This window comes from Dromaius novaehollandiae, chromosome 6 (assembly GCF_036370855.1).
Source record: "Dromaius novaehollandiae isolate bDroNov1 chromosome 6, bDroNov1.hap1, whole genome shotgun sequence".
Classification (NCBI taxonomy): domain Eukaryota; kingdom Metazoa; phylum Chordata; class Aves; order Casuariiformes; family Dromaiidae; genus Dromaius; species Dromaius novaehollandiae.
In genome coordinates, this window is record NC_088103.1 from 46,817,338 (window position 1) to 46,839,065 (window position 21,728).

The following is a 21,728-nucleotide window of genomic DNA, read 5'->3' on the forward strand; positions in this document are numbered from 1 at the left end:
GCAATACTTTGTCATCGCTTGAAAGGTAAAGCTGAAAACAGCCACGTCCAAAGGCTGTTCATTCCTCCAGGCCACAGGTCAACAGGAGTCATTAAAAGCAGGACTGTCACGTCCTTGAACACTGCGGGATCAGCCCGTTGGAGCGCCCCGTTCCCATGGGAGCAATGCCGCAAGGCTTCGTAACAGAAGTTCTCCCAGCAAAAGAAATTTAATGGTGTCAACTTTCCAAGTAGTATGAGAAAACAGATTTTGATGGCCTGTAGTCCTTGCTTCTTGGAATTTGGCTTATATTTACATGCTGAAAGTTACAGTTCTTATATAGAAAACGGAAAAATCTCACAATATTATTTCTCTGAGCCTTAGCGTTGGATTGAGAGGGGAATTTTTACCAGTGTACACTTTAATTCTCGTCAGTCCCATGCAAAACCCTGAAAGGTTTGTTGGGGAGTTTTTCGTTTGTTTTTAATCAGATTTGTTTTCAACAGAAAGCTCCATGCAAAGGTCAAATCTTAAGCCAGTTTTTGTAACTGACATTTATGATTACTGAAAATGTCTCCGATGAGGGCACAAATGCTATGTGCAAAAATGTTTTTAAAATCTGTTTTGTCTTAGCGTGCGGGCTGTTCCTTATGTTGCACGTGTGGTGTGTGCCTTAGTGGTCTGCAGAGCGTGGCAAAGCTGGCACTAGCTATGGATGGGTCTGCGTCGTGGGAATGAGACTGAGGGTTTTTCTTATTGAAGGTAACGGGTGAGGCATTCACATGGGGGAGGATCCAGATTGGAGCCAAACTGGCGTATGAGTCAGCTTTTGTCGTTTCTGGGTTACGTGTTTATTATGTGTGTCTGTGCACACATGCATATATCAAAACCCTCTTTTTTTAATGTGAATCTCCTCATTCCATTGACTAGCGAGGCGTGCACCGTCTTGCTTCGCGTTAGACTTCCTTCCCCTTAGTTGCTGTGACCTTTCTTTGGAATTCTTCCGTGCAAGGAGCTCGGCGCGGTGTTGAGAGTAGCCGTCCCTGTGACGAACGCTCGCAATCATCTGTTCTTAGTCCAAGTTCCTGTGGATAAACGAGTCATTCCTCATATGCATATTTGACACAATCAGGTGAGCTAAGCAAAGCGTTTCTTCTATAGGCTACAGCGGGTTTGATATTTAAATCTGTGTAGACCGGATTTAGATAGTGTATGGTATTACAGGTGTCTTTCTATTTTTATAATCCAATTTTTGCCATTCTGCACTAGGCTTTGGAATAATTTTGGATGCCATTTGGAACAAAGTATTTCCTGTTGGAGCTGCAAGCGGAGGGAGCTGTTTTTCCGGCTCCGTTACGCGAAGTGTGGGTCTGCGGTGCTTCACGGACCTGCCGTCGCTAATCCTGTGTACCTGGCAGAAACGCGCGGCGGAGGAGCGGGTTGCCCTCCCTGCCGCTTTTCAGCCTTTGCTGGGAACATTGCACTTTGCCTTGTTGAGGTTCTCGACGTTTCCCATCACGAGTCTCCCATTTAAGTTATTTGCATTCTCCTGTAACAAAAAATCATTCTATTTCTTTTTTTTTTTTAAGTAAATACAGAACGCCTTTCTGGTTGTGTGATTATTCTTAATGTTTCCTATGAGACTCGACACTGATAAATTATCTGCATTTTGCTGACTGTATTTAAATTCAGTGGAAGGTGCCCACGCTAATTTTGCACTCTGTGTCTTCACCTTGCCTTGTGCCCAAGCAGTAAACTGTGTTACATGTAGAATATGCCTGTGCAAGAAGGGCCAAGCGTGCGTGGGTGCGAACCCTGAAATGCTTTAACTGTTTTCCTTTATCTTCAGCTTTCTGTGTTAATACAGTAATGAGAACTGTGAGGTCCAGTTGCTCTGACATTTCAATTTCCTTTCATCCTACTTTTGTACTTTTCATGGCTTTAAACTGAATTTCGGGCTTGCCATTGCCATCTTCCTGGGGATGCAGAAATGTGTGGATAGGTATAAATACCTTGTTATTGAGCAGGAATTAACCAGCTGTTATACAGTGAGGCTGTTGATAGGGTTTTTAATTTTTTTCCCCTGGTTTTGTCATATGTATTCTGTAGACATGAACAATTACTGTAAATGAGGTTTCTCTATCAAATGACAGAGATTTAAATTTTTAATTTCCAATGTGTGTTGTATTCTAGCACTTTAATTCAAAGACGCTGAATTAAATAACTCATTTCACATCTAACTGAGCTGGCTCTGAAGCGGTGCGTTACATGGATACTCACCAACCCCGTTGCAAGACTAAGGCCGGCCGGTGAGTACGCTCAGTCCCTTCTTGCATTTTGCCAAGCCGTTTCCATTCCTTCATGCTGTCTTGTTAAGGTTACATATTGATGCGTGGTTTTCAGAATCCAGGTTAGCTGGGTGAGATTCATTGCTATCCCAACTCCCTGTCTGCCATCCTGAACGGACCGAGATTCTGCGGGTGGTGAAATGGTGCTATATTGGGTGGAATCCGTACAGTTTTGGCCTGCTATTCCATTCACTCAGCTTTTCAACGCCCAGATTGGCACTTAGGCTATCGAACTTTTGTGTCTGCAGCCCAAACTCTCTTGCAGAGCTAAGGAACTAAATGGGGTAACATTGAGCACAGCCTATTAGTGCCACAGGTTCAGTGTGAAACTTCACTTTCTTCGCAGACAGCTTATTATTTGCCTTCTATATTATGAACGAAGCTTCCTCTGAGCTGGAGCTCAAGACAGATTTCAGTAAATGGCCTGTGCAGCACATTCTCCACGTCTTCAGCCTCCTCAGTAGACACTTGCATTTCCATACGTACAAATGCAAGCAGTACTAATACAGTGGCAGGCAAATATATAGGTGACATTTAAAAATTACTTTTAACTACAAAAGCAGACAGTTTCCTGGTCTTCCCAAGACACTTAACATCTAGTCTAGCATGTGAATTCATTGCACTGTTTTTGCTGGTAGTCATTGGGGGAGCTACTGGTTTCATCTTCAGAGTCATAAGAAAACTAAACTCTTTGGAAATGTTGATAGCTGAACTTCAGAGAAACCCCCATAGACTTAAGCTTTTGCTTTTCATCATGAGAGAGGTGTTCTCGGGGGAAGGTGGAAGGAGGAAGAACTGCTGGTGAATTTTTGCCAGCAAACCTCCCTGCCCTTGCCCAACGCTCTTGCATTTGCTAGTGCATTGCCCCTTTTCTCCTTTGAAGTACGAGAAACCCAAATCCTGTTTGCATCTTATTTGTCAAATGATTCCTGACAAACTCCCATGGAAAGCATGTTTTTAGAAGGCTTTTGGGGCCTGGGCACCAGGGTTCCCGTGTGCTACCTTGAGCTCTGCCATGCCACAGCAGAGATGTCTTCGTTACGGGCAGTGCCCGGTTACTCGCCTCCATGTCCTTTGGGTGTCTTGCATAGCGTCGCATGAAACAGCTTTCGGCCTCTAATCGTAGTCATAATTATATGACCAAGAGTAAGCATTATCAGTCTCCTACGCATTGCTAGGCCGGGAGGTCTAGATGCTTAACAAATGCTTGAAAAGATGCTTGTTTTGCTCCTATCCAAAGCTGTGGCCCGTTGCCAGTTCTCCTCAGAGGGGAATGTATAGTGTCATCAGCCTGTGAGCGAGTCCTTCACAAAGGGACAGAGAGACAAAATCAAATGTGACATTGTTTTCCGCCAGATAAGGCAGGTTTTTGTGTGCTCCTGTTGTTGGCAGTTCTTCCCAGTTTTATATTTGTTCTCAGAGGCCTTATTTTCTTACGACGGCGCTTATATTTACTCAGCGCTGTAATCACAGTTTAAATTGTTTCCTTCTCCGCCATCCCTCCGACCATTGACAGAGCATTGTATCACTGGTGGAGAACCGAGGAAATTGAACTGCAAAAAATGTCTCTACTGAAAAATACTTGGTAGAATATGAAACAGCCCATGGAAATTAATAGGTATCCAAGCACCATTTTAAAACAGTGTGACATGCATGCTGTGCTGACTCAAAACCGACTAGTGCAGAAGTGTAACGATTTGTGAGGTAAAGAAATCCCACCGGTGTCGGTCTGTGCAAAATGCTTTTTAGAGTAGCGTAAATTATGCAATTTTAAATGCTTATTAACATTTGTTTTAACATTATGAATACTGGTTTGCGAAGTGAGTTCTTGTCAAAAGAAAAGTCACTGCAGAATATGGGAAGTTCATTTAAGCTGTAGTTATTGTTTCTTAGAAAAGTATATATATTTTCCTGAATTTTGAGCGCATGTGCTCAAAATCTATCAGAGGAAAATCAAAAGAAATCAAGCATAAATGCAGAAATTTCAAATAAAAAAATACTATCTTTTTTTCAAAGAGGAGCTGGTTATCTCCTCTGGACTAGCATTGCAAAGCGGCCTGTCCTGATATATTTTTATACTCATGATGAGATTTGTCTGCCAATATTGTGTTAGTGTACTTGGTTGTGATCTTCTTGCCATGAATTTATTACTGGGTAGAGCTGGCAAATTTATTTGTTGTTCTTCTATGTAGTGTGGTGTTGTTATCTCGATTGCCAGAAGAAAGTAACAGAAAAAAGTAGACATAAAAGTTTTTTAAGAAAGAGGTCCCTTTGTGTCTTTCACTCGTGACCTCGTGGTCCATGGAGGACCTTTGCTTAAGGTAAATAGCAGAAAGCATGTCTTAAAATAGGCCAGTTCTCTTAAAAACCTGGAAAATCTGGAGTTCTGTTTTATTTGATGGCAAATGCAGTATTGATCTCTCAAGTTTCACACCACTCGTACAGTTTAAAAGCAGAAAGGGAAGACGGAGGGCTAAATCCTCTCCTAAGTTGCAGCTCAGCTGTACCAAATCCGTTGAAATCACTCTTCACAGGTATCGCTTTCAGCAAAATGTAGAGTCTTTTCCCCAATATTTAATCAATGCAAATGAGTCCATTAAGCTGTATAATAACTTCTTCAGGATAACACTGAGTTTATGCCCATGGCGCTTGCACACATCATTTCTATATTGCATTATTATTTTTCCTAGTACAGATGTAATACTTCTGCCAAAGGGGATGTGATAGCGTTTCTAAAATGCTGATAGCAGTAAGGAGAACTCTTGCCAGAAAGGCTTAGTTTGTTCCTCCTGTACTATGCCAAAAATAGTGTTATGAAAAGATTTCCTTTTTTTAAATAAATGACCGATCAGTACATGTTCAATTTGCCCCAAGTAGTCTACAACTAATCTTCATTCGAGAGTTATTCAGACAAAATTGCTGTTCCTGTCAGTGGATTACACAAAATACTGTCTAAAAACTGAATTTGGATTTTGTTTAAGTTGAAGGACTGTCGTCTAAGAAATTAATCTCATGTTTGAGTTGCAAGGAAGTGGAAGACGATACTAAAGCTAGGCTTAGGTTGAAAGTCGACTTTGAGTGATGATTAGCCTTGATTCTTGGTGACTGGTCTCCTTCCGTTGGTAAGACTGGGGTTTAACTGCAAAACCCCTTCACTGGATCCCGCCTTGCGGTGGAGCGTGCTTCCTCCAGGGAAGATCCATCCAGTGTCCGCTTCCAGCTCCCGGGTCGAACAGGTTGGGGTAGGAGTCTCCTTTCAAGCTCCGATCCATTTGCCCTCCGAATGTATAGCTGTGTTTTAAAATGTCGGTTAAAAAGCCTTTTTCTCCAGTGCTTGGAAATTTTTAGCTGCTGAACTGGTTCCGAAATCAGTAATTATTACTGAATGCAGATGAAGATCTATTCCTTTTTTCCTTCTCGGTCTCACGTGAAAATCACAATAATTTGAGGATGCTGAGGCTCTGCCAGCCAGGACCAGCACAGCTAACGCTGCGTCCGTCTGACACGGGGCGAAGGAGGCTGCTTCCAAGACACGCAGAAACAGGCACATTTCTTCCCTGGCAAAAACTTCCCTTCCAGTAGTCGTTAACGCTTTGCAACAAAATCAAGGCGGTGCTGAAATAAACCCAAATGGGGGCAATGCAAATGCAAATAAAACCAACGCGGCTGCCAGAGCTGTGGGGGATAAATCAGAGTCCTCCGAATCCAGGGGAAACGCGGGTTGCCGCAGCAGCCGGGGGCCGGGAGCTGCAGTCTGGTTGTGCCCCTCTCCCCCGGGGTTACCCGCACCCGGCTTTCCCTTCAGGCCGCGGCGGCCCTGCCGTGGTGTTTTGCAGGGATGCTGCTTCTCCTGGAGGCCATCGTAGTACCGAAAAAAGGAAATTTTTTTTCTCTGCGCAGAACTTATTTTTCCGCCCGTGTTCGTTGTTTCTGGCTGACAACCAGCATTACCCGTGGTGCAGCCTAACGGGACGTGACCAGTGACCGCGAAGCCCTGCGTGGGAGGGAGAGCCTTTTCTAAACACCGACGGTTGCATTTAAGATGCTCTCTTTTTTCTCCCCCCTCCCTTCTCCCTCCTTCCCGCTCCCCCTTTTGCAGGGCAGTATCGCGTCTGCAGGATACACCGGAGCTGCGTGCGGATGCCGAGAGGTGGCTCGCGGGAGGGATTTCCACGCTCGACCACCACCGGCCCGGACCCCGCTGCGGCCGGGGCCCCCGGCTCCAACCATCAGTGCTTCCACAGCTCTGCCATCTCGGTTTCATTAAACCGCATGTTGCATGGGCTCTTCATTAAACTGTCTGCAAGCCAAGCCCCGTTGCAAGCGAATGTCGTTGTTCTTTAACTAACTGCTCTTTAAAATAGCAGATTGCATTTCTCCCAGTGTAATAACTGTGAAAATAATAGGTCCCTGCACCTCGTGCGGTTTTTACTGGGAGGACAAGAAGAGTCAAAGGGAAGAAGGCCAAGCGCTCACCTGTTCTACTTCACTAGCAAAAAAGCCGGTTCCCGCACTTGATCCGTGTCAGGAGCAACTTTGACAAGTCCGTGGGCTTTACATGATACACAACATTTTAAGTGTATTCCTGAGGTTCTTTCCTGCTTTCTCCCGCTCTCTGTAATCCCCCGAGGCCTCCCGTTGCTGCCCGTGGTCCGGGGAGCCCAGCTCGGGAAGAGCCCAGCTGGCTCCGGTGGGCAAAGAGCTTTGAGGCGCTGCAGAGAGGCGAGAGAAGTCACATTGCAGGCAAAGGAAGGGGGTTTTGATACAGGATCATCAGTAGCTCAAGGCTTCAAGAAGAAAAATACCTGCGTGGAGAGGTACAAAATCCTAAAGGAAAAGGAAAACCTGGGGAAGGTTGGATCATCGAGTCAATTTTTGGGGCAATGGCCATCCCGTTGCTCAGCCTCGGAGCGCCTCAGATTCGAGCTACATTTTGTGTCCGTCAGCCAATAAATAATTGCTGTATCGTTTAAATTGCAGGCTGCTGGCAGAGTCTTTTTGCACGTGGCTGCAGAAGCTGAACAAAGTGGCCCAAAAGGGGCAGTAACGGGTCCGTTGCACGTTGTCAGAGAAAGCAGCGGTCCCTGCTTGCGGCTCCTTCCTACAAGTTGCTCTCCAGGCATTTTCTCTGAATTCATTTCGGGGAGGAGATTTGCCTCCTTTGAAGCGTACAGAGAAAAGAGGGTCAGGCAGCCGCCAGCCGGGGTGACGCAGACCCCGTGTGAGCTCCTGCTCTGCGCTCCTGCTAACACCTGATGCTCATCGCTGGAAAAGTCCCACTGCGGTAACTTCCCAGTTACCTTCGGAAAAATTGTTTCTCTGATAATGGAAAAAAATAGTTTGTTTCATAGCTGCTACTTCCACAGCTCAAAGCTTAGCCGAAGAAAGCTGGTTCTTGCACATAATGTTAGAGTAAGAGCTAGTGGGAAGGAAAAAAATCCCCCAACAGCATCAATTCTAGGTGCCTCTCAGCAAGAGCACACGGAAGTTCGCTCTCGGTATTTGCTCAAACACGTGTTTAATAATGGTACTACAACTTAAGCATTTAGTCTAAAATCTAAAAGGCATCTGTGTAAATGAGAGATAAACTTTTAATCTGAAATTGGTATTGGCAGCTGAGTGTTACATTATTTGCCTGTTGGATTAATACTGAAGATTACATGCCTCTGATAATATGCTAGTATTTTTTTAATTTTATCTAAACTAGTCCACCAAATTAAACTGTTACAACTATAGTATTTAGATTTTGATAATGCCATAGGTTGCTATAACTTTTATATTAGAGAGATAACAGTAACAGTATATAAATAGTCCTATTTCAGTTCTCTGGTGAACGTGTTAGGTATCTTACCACTTAAACCTACATCTTACATCATGTCATTCTGCATCGTACGTAAATCTGGTCCTCCAACCTCGCTTCAGCATGCCGGATGCAGAAGGTACCGCCGAGATGGTGTGCGTGTTCACATCTCGGCCTCGCTGAAGTCAGTGAGGGTTTTTCATTAATTTGTTATTCCTAAAGTTGTGTTTCACCTTTTTTTTTTTTTTTTTAATGCCCGTAAGGCTCTTTAAATCTTTACTATCTTGTTCACAAACTGGAAGGATTTACAGAAAGTGCAGCCTGCACTTTCTGCAGTCTAAAAACTGGCGTTAAGAGAGTAAGAAAACTGAGTCATTTCCCTGGTTAAATGTCTTCACCCAGATTTCGCACAACAGAGAGAAATGAAAATGCTAAAAAATGGAGGCAGTGCTTGAAGCCTCGGCGAGTGGGAGCCTCGGACGAGTGGCTGCAGCGGTGTATCATGGCTTTCCCCAGTTTCTTGGTGGGCCGGCGATGGGCTGCCGGGACGCGAGCCGAGAGGGCAACGCGGGAAACCGGCCGCGGCTTCCCCGATGCGGCGCGGTGGGTGACAGCGGCACTGATATGGCCAAGCCACCGATGACATTTTAAGCCCTTGGAGCTGCCGTTTCGCCTAGGCTAAGCCCCCACCACTCGAGGAGCAGGATTACTGGGATCATACACAAAAATGACGCTTTGATTCTCTATAGCTCCTCATCCCGCTGTTTGCCCTCGGTGTGGTCGCCAGCTTCTATGGCTTTTTGTGACTTTTCCTGTCTCTTCTGGACTGAGTCAAGGCTTCTAGTTATATCATCCTTTTAAATTCTGAATGCAGGAATTCTCCGCATCTGCCTCGCTGCAGCACAGAGAGATTGGCAATGCGGGAACATACGTATAATGTGGATTTAAAAGCGTTTTCACTTAAATGGATTTGATTTTATCATTCTAGATGACTTCCACTTCCCAACACATTGCTCTTATCAGGAGCATGGTAGCTGTCAAGAAAAATGGGATTCAACCATTCTGACGAACTTAAGGGGAAAACTCAGGATTTTGAATATTTTGTTCTCTGCTCTAAGCATTATACCATTTTTTTTGTTCCTCCTTTATTTAAGGACAAATATTTGTTCAGTACTGTCCTGCTAAAAGTGCAATGCCAACCTCGTGTTAAAATTCAGAACCTGAAGTGGATCAATTTTATAATTTCTTTTTTAACTTTAGACTTGTCAGCTCTGTTATTCTCAATACAATCTGACAGTTGTGGGTTAAAAAGACATCAATTACCTTTTGAAATTACCCTCTCTGCCCTAGGATTAGCTGCATTTCTGCTGACATTGAAAGTTCATTGTGCATACTAGACATTTTTTGGAGGAGGGCGAGGGGGGAGCCTCTAAGTGCTGCATATCACTATTTTATTGCCCTTCACTAGCTGCCTTAGCTACCGCATGGCACTTTCCCTGGACCCGTACCTTGCTCACTCTTGACCACGCTAGGCAGTCATTTTAGTTACTAAGAAAAACTAGTCTGTGTAGGTTTATTGTTATCGTTTCACTACTCTTGTAATTGGTACAGCCTGCAAATTTGCTATTTTGCTATTGCATTTATTCTATTAAACATGTAAATATTGAATCAGTACCAAGGACTGCCACTCCTGAATAAACGTGGGCAGTTTTGTTGTGTTCTGTGCTGGAAATGGCTTTCCTATGGTGCAAATGTTTGTCCAGGCTTCAATATTTTCTCTTCTGCATTAGGATGGGACCAAGGCTCCTGCAAGTGTGTTTGTGTGGTTTTGGTTTTTGCAAAAATAGGAGAGGGTGGAGGAACAGCGGAAAGGGCTTATCCAGAGGACGGTTCACACCTTGACACTCAAAATTGCCTTCTGGAGGAACTGTGCTGTAACGTGTCTCTTGTGCCTGAAAGTGCTTTATTAATAAATACGCCTATGCTTCTATGGGAGTTTAGGAGGATAACAGAGGCGAGACTTCAGATTCGGTTTCTAACAAGGACTAGTTCCAGAGGTCAGTGTGTATAATGTGAAGCAGCTCGCCAGAAGTGACTGACACACACGTATGGGAATGCCCAGCTAGGGGCATCCTCGTGAACTGAACTGCTGTTAATCTGGATTTTTCCCATACCTCCTCTTTCCCTGCAGAAATGCTCTCGGGACATGCACTCTGCAGACAACGTGTATATCCAAAGCATTTTGAATCCATCAGATTTGGTGCCCGTGCGTCGTTCAGCCATGGGGAACACGGGCAGGAGTTCAGACGTGACCGTGCAGCGCCCGGTCTGTTCGCCATCGGTGGGGTCTGCTGTGTCCATGCAGCACGTGAGCGCTAGGTCTGACGTGTCCTGGGCTTCTGGGATTCACCACGTAAAACACATGTTGTCCACTTTGCAAAGGCGTAAGCTCAAAACCCCAGGCAGAAATAAGTGAGATGCTGAGATTAAAGTCCTTTGTCCAAAGCAGACTGACACCAGCTATTTTGGCATCTTCTCGCTCGCACTCTCTGATTTTATTGACAGCTTTTGCCAGAAGAGAGGATATGCTAGGAAAGATCACCTTAAAAAAAGGGGGCAAGTATGTTCTTTGATCTTTAACATCTGGTATTGACGTTTTGAGTGACGGGGTTGGATGGTTCTTTGGTTTGAACTCGAGCCATAAGTTCTCATGTCCACGTGTTCCGTGACTATATTTGACCTGTATGGAACATACTCAACTGCTACATCCTCCCCCCTCTTTTCCGCATTTAGTCAGGCTTTTGTGCATATTTTCGGTGACAGTAGATGAATTGATACTAGAAATGTTGCAATTTAATTTCTAACTAGAAAACAGGGAATGTGACTGCAAAGGAAATATTGTGACCCAGCAACAGAACTGTCCTAGATTCTCACATCTTGTTTTGAAATTTTATGACAGCCTTATTGCCCAAGGGTACAGCATAATCACTTCGCAGTTCAGTGATACGCTTTCTTTTAGCATCTGTACTAAATGCGTTTTTATGCCTACTGTATGTAAGAGCGCTTTTTTAATTTTTCAGATGGAAAAAAAAAAAGAGCTGGATCAAAATGTGTAATAGTTAAAACTTCCTTATTTTTATATGGAATGTAAATGTGCTTTTTAAATTAACCACCTCCACCCTCCTCCTGATTTCTTCATGGATTATGTTATTTTCCTTACTATCATAAGACAGGAAGCCTGGATAACACTGTCATAGCTCACTATATTGTCGTCTTTGCCAGGATATCCTCTAAATATCTAAGGCACAGTATCACTATTGGCAAAAGTTACTTTTTGTTGTTAAAATCATGAGCAGGTTATTGGTATTTTAGCATATTATGAGGCATTCTCCATAAAAGAATTACGCTGGAAAGATCAAACACAAGCCCTGAAAGGTGTGCTTGGTGTCATTCCAAGAACCTTAAACCATCAATTAGTTCATCTCTAAATGAATCGTTCACGGCAGTGTTTCTTGGGCTGGGACTCCAGCTGCCACCAGGCACGGTGCAAGGAGGGCGAGTGGTCTTCATGACAGTAAGTGAGCTCCTCCATTCAATGTTTTGGGTAGACACGTAGGTTCCCTTCCCCAGCCCAGCCCTGGGATAGCATGGGGTGTGCTTACGGCTCGCGGAGCGGCGCCCGTTTGCACCGAGGTCCGATTCCCTGGTCTTTGCTCCTGTGGGGTAGCTCTTGCTCCGCGTGGTAGCTCTGAGTTCGGTGCTGTTCTTCCAGCCCTTGTGCTGGGATCACGTGCAGACCTCCCGTGATACGCACAGCGTATAAAGGCCAGCATGAACCTGAGAAGATATGAAATCATTAAAGAGACAAAAACATTTTTTGTAACTTAAAATATATCTGCATGGTCATATTTACATGTGCATGCAACTAAAATAGATGCACAAATGCAATAAACATATATTGCTCTGTTTTTCTCTTAAAGTCCTATGTGCAGGGCCTGAAAATCATTGTTTCAAGTCCAAGGTGCGTGATCATTGAAGGGGTAGACTGCTAAAAGTGTAGTCGTTATCCTGAAAGGTGGTTTTAATGGCATATTTTTGGATCATATGAAACAACTTACTCAAGTAACTCAATAAATAGCTGAGTAAAAATTAGATGTTATTGCTCTGGCTCTTGTCTCCCCAAGAAGCATGCTTGGATTTTTCCGGAGCACTTTTTGTGTTTGCTTCCAGTGAAACCAGAATACGTTTCACCTTGATTTCAATGGACCTTTGACTAAGTTAAGTTCCTCTAAAACCCCGGCCCTGTGCATGGAGCTGATGAAGAGCGAAATAGACTGTGCTGACAATTAGGAACCGTGTTTTGGAGGAAAGAAGCCATCCCACTGCCTTTTCCACTAAGATACTATCTGACATCTCTGTTAAACGGGGATGGTATGAAGCAGTAGAGTGAGCAAATGTCCCAGGAAGACCTTTTTCTCCTTGTCCCAGCCAGACCTCCGCAGTAAATCTTACTTCTTTTGTTTTGGAGGATAGACTTGACATTTGCCGATATATTGTTCTGTGTCTTCACAGTGTCCCAGGCCTTTCGGCTCCGTGACAGTCGTGGACAGAAGGTTACGAATGAGCTCTATGCCCTGAATTATTTCACCTGGCTGCATGGTTCCCGAGTCTATCATCCAAGAGAGGCATTTAAGTGTCAACATTTTTATTTTCTGCTGTCTTGAATGAAATAGGACCTTCACTCCCTGTGACTAGCATAGCATTTTCTCATCTTCTCTTGGTGCTTGGATTAAATGCATAAAAAATCTTGCAGAGGTGTGTGATAAGTTTTAAAAAAAAAGAAGTAGTTGTTAAATTAATAAGGAAAACATAAGTCATGAACTATTGTATGGCCATAAATACTGATTGTATTTCTTGCCATAGAAATTAAAACCAAATTTATTTGTATTTCACACCACCTTATTTAAAACCAAAATTCCTGTTATATTACTGGAAAAGTAGTTAGTATATAGGGATGAGAGATTAAACTGTCGATGATCTCAGTCCTTTGTATTCCGTTATGATCTGTTGGTCCCAAACGGTGGTGGTAAGGTACCACCACCTCCATATCCACTAGATTTCTCATAATTGATCTGAATTTTCAACTTTCAGTTTATGGAAAAGGTTGTGTAACTCTTACTTCATATATTCTTTTCCTTTCTGCTTTTTCTTCCCAGTATCATCATCATCATCTTTTTTTTTAAGGATACGCACTGATATGGGCTTTCTAAGAAATGTGGGCCTATTATTTTAATTTTATCTTATATATCCTATACCTGACATAGTTGGGAGTAGTAAAGTCATTTTGAATGTTCAAATTAGCTCTTAAATCACATAGCAAAAGTTGAAAATGCTTTCTTTATGGCCTTCTCTTACGGAGCAGCATCAAAGCTGGCAATGATCTTTCCTCCTGGAACATTAGGAGCAAGTTTAAAAGAACTTTAAACTTCAAAAAAAGCCGTAAGCTTCAAAAAAGCCAAAAGCTCTAAGCTTCAAAAAGCCCTAAGCAATCAACATGCATTTTTCTAGCTACATGGAAATAATGCTTTTTTCAAGGGTACTTCTTATTGATCGTATTTAAATAATTAGTTCAGTTCTGAAAATGAGACCACACCAATTTAGCTGAATAGTGAATTCAAAACATTCACTTTATGTACCAAAGCTTCAAAATATGTTCCCCAAAGTATGTTTATACCTGTACCTGCACCTTCTTCTTTCATATGCATGCTTTGATGTTAGTGGCAGCATCATACAGTTGTCCTATCCTAAAGAGTCCTGTTTGGAGGTATGTACTGCATCCCAGCACTTTGGGGAAGCTTTTCACTTTAGAGAGGTTTTTGCCAGGTAGAGATCAGCGACCTGTTGAACATCGCTCATCGCAGATCGGAGGGGCAGCATCGCACTCAGACCCATATCTAAGCAAGGAGCGTCTGTTTTAAGTGATGAAGCAGCTCTGATCAATTCTCATGACCCGAGCTGCCTCCCCAAAGCCTGTTCCTTCCTCAGGATCCGGTTGTGAGGAGCAGTCTATGATGCCTTTCTGGAAATCAAAGTGAACAGGTACGTATGCACTGCCATTACCAGTGTTTTAAGGCCATCACTGAAGTTTTTCATACAGATCATGCTCTCCCAGGCCATTATTATACAAGAATTATGTTCCTCCTGCTTCTGGTGTTGTTTGCATGGTTTTTAACGCCACAGCCCTGGAAGCCGGTGGTTCTGGCGTGACTTGCTGCACGGTTTTGGAGGCAGTCAGAAGACACGCGCGTGTGGTCTCTCGTTTCTGCACTGGGAGAGGAACACCTGGGTGCTTCAGGGCTACATGACCGAAATCAAAACAGGTTTTTGCATTAACCTCGACAAGAGAGAGACCTGGCTCTCAGTGCATTTGTGCACACACGCTGGGACCTGCGAACGCTCCCGGCACTCGGGATCTGCCCGCACATGCGTTCCATAACGATCATCGGTGATGTCCTCGGAAATCCTTACAGTCTCCTGCCACCTCCAAGTTGATCCCATCGTTTGTAAATCGGGTGGGTTTTGAAGCAGCTCGGGTGCCGCTGGCTCGGCAGCCGGCAGTTGCGGTGCTCCTTGCGCTCGGGGGTCGAGCACCGCCGCCGTGCTTCGCGCGAACGCAAACGCGTTCGAGGAGGCTCGTGCCTCCCTCAGCCGGGGCGCGTTTAGCAAGCGCGGTTTGCGGTGCAGCACTGCCGCCGCAGAAAGCCCTGGACAGCCTTTGGGGACGGAGCGTGCTGCGAGGAGCTCCGTCAGAGACCATCTGTCCCCTCCATGACCCACGAAGAGCCCCAGGCTGGTGGCATCTCGTGGTGAGATGGTGCAAAGGCAGGTGATCGGCCAGGCACAGCGACAGACTGGAGGGGGAAAACGGGAGAATGGGAAGAACCGAAGGGACTGGAGCTTGCTGAGCTGTATCTGCTTCTAATGGCTTTGGGACCGAGCGCTACCCGAGCAGCGCACAGAGCCGTGGGAAGGCTTATTCCTGTTGGGAAAAGAATTACCGGAGAGTGGTGAAGCGAGGATGCCGCGGCACAGAAAGCCGAGCTGCCCCAGCGCCGGGGAAGCTGCTGATGGCCACGAGGGGCAGGGGGAGGAGGTGGCCCAGCAGGGAAACGCTGCTGGGTGCAGAGCAGCGTGTTTATTTTCTATAAGGAAACGTGCAGTTTTGAGTGACTGGGCTTCTTCCTTCTTGTGTGACACCTGCATGAAGGACACTCATCTTTTCAGGGAGCTTTGGCTTCTTTGCTGTTTCCATCCGTGCTGTGCAGTGGCGTTTCATGCATGGATACCGAGAAGGACCTTCCTGGCCGGGGGATGCCATCACGCCGTGTGAGCTACCTTGGGCTTGTCCTCTCCTTTGGTAAGAGCTGGCCAAGGACGGGAGTGTTATTCACAGTTGGCCGATGTTAAAAAAGTTCCTCTTCAAATTGCAAACTCGTTATCATTGTGCTCAGGGTTAACGTAGTGCATCATTTCTGGGAATGGCCATTTTTTAACAGGTCCTTTCGCTTAGCGGCGCACGCTAACGGGGACAGCTCGAGGTCGCTGAGAGTGAGGCATCCTCCAAAAGCATCAGGTACGTGTGGGGTTGGGGAGCCCCGGTGGGGCTCTCTGTCCTCTTCAGCCTCCCCTGGCCCTCAAAATAGGCAACTCCCTATATGTTAAATTCCTGTCTGGCCCCAGCCCCTTCCCTCCACCCTCCTTTCTCCTGCTACTCTGCCATTTTTGCCCATTTTGCGCTCCGCTCTGTGTGGCCAGGGGAGGTGTCTTGTTCCTTTGCACAGCCCCTCTCACCTCCGTCTGTCCTCATTCTCACTCGTTAGCAGCAGACGGGTATCTGCAGATGAAGACCTGGCAATCGTTGCTGTGTTCAGCGCCTTCCCTTGGATGTGCCAGCAGCTAAAACAGGCTTTTCTTTGACTGTACAGCGAGGAACGGTGGGCTGCAGCATGTGGGGGGCCCAGGGCTGCCAAGGTAACAGAGTGAGCAGTGATGGGTGACTGCTTTACCTTCGATATCTCAGGTGGTCAGGACAGCTATATCGAGATTAAATTTTTGCTTGCAATGAGGTACTGTTTTACAACAGTTGGAAATATTTTTGGAGCTCTTTTAAATAAAAAAAAAATAGTACAAGCACTGAATGTTTCGGAAAGCAGACTGCAACTCGTAAAGAACATTTGTCCTTTTTTTCTTCTTTCTTGCATAATGCCGAATGCAGGGCAGTCCTCGTACCATGTTGGGAGTCCCAGGCCTGCTGCTTTCTGATAATGAATAATAACAGGGTCCTGACAAGGCTTCACCCGACTGCACTGCAAACCTGTCATGCCGGGGTGCTGCCCGTTCGCAGTCGCCCGTCAATGAGCTGATGTTCCCCTTCTGGTCTTGCTGGCTGCAAGCAGCGTTTCGGCCTTGGCACGGGTTGCGTCGTGACTCCGCTCCATCATTTCCATCACACTGCAGCGCGAGGGCATTGTGCCTTGCTCATTCGCTGATACGGTCTTGGCCGTTAGCTGGAACGCAAAGTAGATATTAACTACTCCTGATAATGCCTCTGACACACAGCCACTTATTTCATCCATCATTTTGGTCCTCGTTGTACTACGTGTCTCAGAATTTCTCCAGTTTGTCCTGGAAAGGTCGAAACACTGTGTCACAGTCACCGCCTTGCTCTTTCTTCAGTTCTTCCTTGCTTTCTGTGCGGATTGACTTGGAAGATATCTAGAGACAGCGAAAAAGCTCTTTTGACACTTCCAGACTAATTCCTGTTGCTACAACAAAAAAAGGGCAATAGCTTTCACTCAATGGAAAACTGTCTAATGGCTGCCTGGGAGTCTCATTTCCATGTCCGCGAATAGCTGCAGACTGTCATGGCAGTAGCCTTCCCTATATCTGAACTTGTTGCAATCGTGTTGTAGAAGCAGGCATTTGGCAAAGTAATTAAAAGCTTTGAAGATTTTATGACTGTCGTTGCAGATATTATATGGTGCTATTTGACAATTCGTTTCAGTCTCTGCGTGAAACGCCTAAAATTGTAGGCATTTCCTAAAATAATTGATGCTACTGTTATTGTCATATTTTGAAATCGATCGTTATGGACATTCTGTTGCACCAGTTGTTCTGTGAAAACTTGCGGGTTCGTTTTGTCAGAACTAGTGTCTTCAGCACGTTCCCGTGCTCAGGATGTTGATGATGACAAGCAGCACAAAGAAGCGTAAACCAGACTGATGCAGATGTCTAAAGGACGTCATTGCCACGTGCTTTGCCCCAGTTCAATACACAGTACTCTCTACTTCTTATCTGGGAACTTCCTCCTATGACAATTTTTTTCTACTGGACTTTCTCCTTGCAATCATTTCTGTTGTTCGATAGGCAGCAAAAGTCCAGATTACCACAACACTACCAAAATCCTAGAATTGACCCTGGGGCCGAGTAAACCACAGAAGTCTTGAGCTAGCAAGAAGTACCCCCTACCAGACACTGTCTACTGGTTCTTCTGACAGAAAGCTGGAGGAGGACCACAAAGCTTTGTACCTTCCGAGGTGCATCATCAGCATGAGAACATGTAATCGTCTAGTTGAAATCTCAGGCAGGAAACATGGCCATCTCCAATTCTGTGGTCAAGCGAGGTAATGCCGTATCCTGGAGAGCATTAGGGATGGATAAGAATGGTCAGTACCTGCTTGCTGCAGACACAAAGAGTTCTTCCTGGGACCTGTTCTAGGAATAAGCTGGAATTGTGTCCCCCAGGACATCTTACTGTTAAAACTGATGAGCTGAAGTCTGCAAGGGTCTGTTTTCCAGTTCTCCGCCACTGCAGGACAAGGTTATATAAAATGTAATTATACTGGTTTAAATAAATATAAAGTGAATGGATGCAAATATTAAAAATGAAATCAAAAGATTGCAGTGATCCTATTTTTGAAAATAGTTGTAGGCTCCACTAAGAGATAGGTCTGATTGCAAAGCAAATAGTAGAGGGCAAGATAAATCATGCAGTCTTACAAGCAAATACGAAGCACTCTATAATATAGAAAACCTGTCTGATCTGATAGTCTCAAATAATTTAAGCACTTAATTTATGAGTGCATACTATTTTCAGTCATTTCCAAAACTTCCTGAAGATCTTAGTCATTTGACAAAATAATTGGCTTCATAATGTGTCAGTAATGTACATAGTCCGTGTGTGTGTTGACATATGGTCTCTCTGGCTATGAAACTTAAATCCTTCTTGGGACTAAAACACAGGAACTGATGTGCAGAATAAGGATTGACTCCTACTTTTCCACTAGATGCAGAAGAAGATAATTGTACTAACTCCTAAAGTCTCAACTGCTGCTGGATCTTTCGCATGGGCAAAAGGTAGACAGAAGGGACAGACTATTCCCGTCAGCATGCTGGAGGGACGTAGCATAGTGCCGTCGCCATTTCTTTGGAAAATATTCCAATTCAAGCACTTAACTGATCTAAGTGCAGCAGAAGAGGAAAGGGGCGCAACTGATGTGACATAAAAATAACACGTGACGTTTTAGGGCTTTTAACCGGCATCCAGAATTCTGTCCAGAAGCTCCTGATGTCTTTGTCCTTCTGACCCTGGCTACCTGTAAACTGGCACGGGTTGCTTCTTCGTTATTGGTTTGTATTTCGCTCCATCACTCTCTGTGACAAATATGTACAGCAATTTGTTTGTGGAAAGGCAGAGAAGAAAAAGCGGTTATAAAAAGCTATGGCTTGTCCGACAGGACGTGAAGGTCTTTTAACTGGTTACTTGGCATTCAGGTCATTTGCTTGCTGAGCTGTCGCACGAAATAGTTCATGGTAAAACTAAAGAATTTCTGTCTGGCTTTCCAATATTTTCTTACTCCTTGACAAGGGATATGGTACTCTTGGGGAGAGAGTCGTCATCTCCTCTGCATCAGATAACTGTTTTCATGGAGCTTTTTGGTGATGTTTTGTCTTCCCGTGGAACGGAGCTCTCCCAGAGTGTTTCAGTGTTGCCTTCAGGACTATAAGGCAAAAAGTGAATTTCTGGGCTCAGCTGCGTTTCCTAATCCTGGCACAATGATTTTGAAGCGTGACTGGGCGTATTGCAGCGCTCCTTGAAGTTGCTTTGGCAGCGGGCAACGGTGCTGGGTGGTTTTTTTGGAGCGCCTAGCCCGATGAAAAAAGTAATCCCAGGAGGTGGCCGGGCAGCACCGCCGGCATTCCTGCGTCACGGTAACAACTCGAAGCTCTATTTGGCTTTAAAATGAGTCTTCCGAGGAGGCTGGCGGATATCGATTCCTTCACTGCGGGTGGCTAATGCAGCTCCCCAGCCCCTGGCCGCGGTGGCTCTTTGCTGCCCGGCCTGGGACAGGTCTCGTCCCCTGCGGGGGGAAGGCCGTGCCCAACCAGTGCTGATTGCCGGCCTCGTCGGCGGCCCTTGCTGAGAGGTCGAGGAGGGGTCTGCAGCGAGCCGTCGGGAAGGTCCCGCGCTGCTCCCTCAGCCGCCGCGCCTGGCCTGGCAGCCTGGCACCAAGCGGACCCGGCTCGCTCAACATTAGTGCTAAAAGCAGAGGAAAACGTTGACAGGGAGATTTGCTTTTCTTTTCGTTTTTAACCTTACAGAGAGACTGGTTGTTGGTGGGGCGTGTAAACCTGTGTGTTCTCCCCAGCATCACTGGACGTCAACCCAAATAACACGGCGTCTTTACCTCTGAGATGCTTAATCATTTCTAACATTTTCACCTGAAACACTGCTTAGTTAAAACCTCAGTCAAATCAAGCAAGAACTGAAACGGTGAAAATTAGAATCAGTTTGCTCTCCCACATGCTTAAAATGTACGTGGTTTTGCCAGGACTCAAGTGCATGGAGTTTACTAGACGTTCAGGTTTGTTTGTGCAGTTTCAGAGGACCCGACTGTGCTTTTAACAGCACGTCCTGTCAACCGGACTGAACAACCTCTGCACAGGCCTGACTGTAACCTGGGAAAAACACGGGTCTGGCTGGCAGCAGTGCTGCGCCCTTCGAAGACTCCAGACGATTTTCTCATGTACAGAAACTTATGTACGCATATTTTGGCAATAAGAATCAGCATTAGGAATGGAAGACTCAATTATATTTTATTGTTATATTTAACAAGAAAGGCATAATATAAATTAGTAAGAATGTGTATAAACTCAATTTAATAACTGTGAGAAGAAAGATGCTTGCATCCTCCAGTATGTGGAATTTATAGCCTGGTGCAATGTAATCACGTTTATATGAGGGTGAGCATAATAAACTGTAGAAATTCACACTGCAGTGAATGATAACAGTAGACATAATTCTAATGATACTCAGTACCACATCTGAAACGCTGAACATAACCTTGTAATTTGTGTAACAGAGACAATAGAAGAAGATTGTTTTGTTTTGTGGGGTTTTTGTAAGTGAAAGACACTAACCAAAGACTTAAAACAAATGAAAAACCAGGCTAACACCATTGAAATCTGCTATTTATACACCTCATCTTCTGTTTTCCATGCGCATTAAGAGCATGATCCCAATAATTCCTTTAAGGTCCCTATCGAGACCTTTTGACCCTCGTACGACAGCAAAAACGGGCGAGTGGAGCGCTCCTGATGCTGCCGTCCAACTCCAAGCCGTGCACCTTCCTTTCTCAGACAGCTTCTCAAGCTGCCGACCGGGCGTGAAGCCTTGCGAGTCAAGCAGACGATGGCTGCTGTGCTGCCCTTAGCTGGTCGAGCCCCCCGCCGTGACGGCAGGCCCTCGCGGGAGGCCTGGTAACTCGGGTTTTAAATCCAGCAGGGATTTCAGCCTCCCTTTTTGGCCGTAAGATTTGGTTCTTTCAGAGAAGTCGGCTGCGTGCAATTGATACTCCTGGAGCCTCGAGCGCAGAACAGAGTTTTAGCATCTATTGCTAAGCTTGACATTTCTCTGCGTTTCCTACGCCGCTTCCCAGCCTGTGACCTAAATTACAAGTGGAAGATATTACGCCTGGATTTTAACTTAAGAGCTCACTACACCCACAGGACAAATTAAAGCGCAGTGTTGTTTTTTGATTGAAGGTAAGCAAGCAGGAAAATTATACTGTATTCTTCGTTTAAACTACTGTCAGAAATGTGAAGACTTTTGAGCAATATCTTGCTCTTTCGTCTCTAAAACCTGTCTCATAACCCCACTGAATTTAGACAGAGCACCGTCCTGCTTTCACTTTTGGCTTGTTATGTTGCAATAAAATGCCATCTAGCCTTAATTCCTTGCTCTTTCTTGCTTACTGTTGAATATGTTCCCCTCAGAGCTAATGCTTGCCTGCTTCTGTATGTCTGCAATATTTGGAATTCCTTTACCATAAAGTCTATGGGTTTTTGTGTGTAACGCTGTGAATACTGGATTGTGGCACCAGAGAAAATCTTGGGAAAGGAGTGTGGCAGAGGTCTGTTTTTTGGGCTAAACACAAATCTTGTTTTTCTCCTTATCGTGAGAAAGTACAGATGGAGGCAGTACCTGATTGTTCATCTGTGGCTGGTCTGTGGCTACCTGGCTGCTCCTGATGCTGGCTCTT

At 45.0% G+C, this 21,728-nt stretch overlaps 1 long non-coding RNA gene across 1 annotated transcript; it reads left to right on the forward strand.

Moving 5' to 3' along the window:
- Positions 1-14,629: 14,629 nt before the first annotated feature.
- On the forward strand, positions 14,630-21,419 carry LOC135328767 (uncharacterized). Its single transcript, XR_010389803.1, has 3 exons — positions 14,630-15,544; positions 15,684-15,760; positions 16,008-21,419. It is a non-coding gene; the product is annotated as an uncharacterized LOC135328767 (long non-coding RNA).
- Positions 21,420-21,728: the final 309 nt, after the last annotated feature.